Source organism: Dermacentor silvarum, chromosome 1 (assembly GCF_013339745.2).
Source record: "Dermacentor silvarum isolate Dsil-2018 chromosome 1, BIME_Dsil_1.4, whole genome shotgun sequence".
In the NCBI taxonomy this organism is placed as follows: Eukaryota; Metazoa; Arthropoda; class Arachnida; order Ixodida; family Ixodidae; genus Dermacentor; species Dermacentor silvarum.
Window position 1 is genome coordinate 203,227,440 of NC_051154.1, and position 1,508 is coordinate 203,228,947.

General features: G+C 46.8%; 1 pseudogene; it reads left to right on the forward strand.

The window, feature by feature from the left end:
* Positions 1-410: 410 nt before the first annotated feature.
* LOC119437939 (U2 spliceosomal RNA) lies at positions 411-591 on the forward strand (annotated as a pseudogene).
* Positions 592-1,508: the final 917 nt, after the last annotated feature.

Genomic DNA, 1,508 nt, shown 5'->3' on the forward strand with positions numbered 1-1,508 from the left:
TTGGTAGAGTAGAAGTGCGCCCCCCCCCCCCCCCCCCCCCCCCCCGCTCCCTCCGGCGCTGGCTTCCCGCTTCCTTGCTTGCGCAGTGGGAGATTGAGTGCGTTCGCTCTCCGTGACAGCGCGCGTCCCCGCCCGCTTCCGCTCGGGCATACGGCGCGCGGCGAAGATTTTATCTATAGGGAACCTCACGGCGACGGCGACGGCAGAAATCCGGTTGAAGTGTCCATATAATTGCAATCGCAATAAAAACAACTTGCCGCAGGTGGGGAACGGTCTCACGTCTTCGCATTACGCGTGCGATGCTCTTGCCAATTGACCTATACCGCGGCCCCGTTTTCTCATCCACTTTCTGGTCTATTTATGTTTTAATACTAGAACTAACCCTGGGAGTGTTATCCAGGGTTAGTTCTATATATATATATATATATATATATATATATAGTGTTTCTCTTACAACGCCGAATTTATGTAGTTCTACTTGGACCAAGATATTAAACTTATTTTAGGAAGTTGGCGGAGTGCTTGAAGGCTGCTTCACCTCCGCCGCGGGTAGGACCGGTATTGTACTATTTCTGGATCGGCCCACGCATTCCTGTCCACGCGCCGTGATACGGACGTAAGCCGGCCAGGGTACCCGCCCCCCTGGGAACGCATGCGCGAGATGCATACGGGACGAGAGGTAAACAGCGTCGCGGTAAAAATTTTGCGGAAATTTAGCGACATTTTTGTCTGACATTAGTGGCAGGCTTTAAGACATTTTGGCAACACTGGCTCTCAATATATGACGAGATTGAAAATTCAAGCCGTCCTAAATGAATAAAAGACGAATCACCGTAATTTTGCACTCAAACTGAAGTTTATATGGAACGGATCAAATGTAGAGAATGGAGTCAACCTGGGCCGGAATAACGGTAGAACTATTCCAATCGGTTTTCATTCCAAATCCGCCATTAGCCCTCCGTGATAGGTCAATACGGCTCGCGTTCAGCGTATATGCTTGGGGCGCAAGTCATTTTGACCTATCATCCTAGGCTAATGGTGGATTCGGAATAAAAATAGATTGCAATAGCTTTACTTTATTCCGGCGCTGTTCTCTACAATAAATTTGACTTGTGCCTGAAAACATACACACAAGGCATCTAAAACATGCTATAAGTAAGAAACTAGGGAGAAATAATTAATGTAAATCGTCATTCTGATGAACTTTTGTGCAAAGCAGGACTTGTTTCGTCTGCTCCGACCACGTGTTGTACTGGTACTATAACCCTCGGACGAACAAGGCGTTTCTTCCATATCATTCCAGCCATTCTAAGCTAGTAAAGAAAACCATAACGAATATGTGCTACAACAATGCATTAAGGAAGTCATGACGCACTTAATGAACCTAAGTTTTCAGCAGCAGGCCTCACGCTTAGAGGAAGCCGGCTATCCAACCCATGTATTTGTGTCAGTAGGAGAAAGCAACTCAAGAAAATTTCTTCAATATCAGGCCAATCAGAAACCCAGCA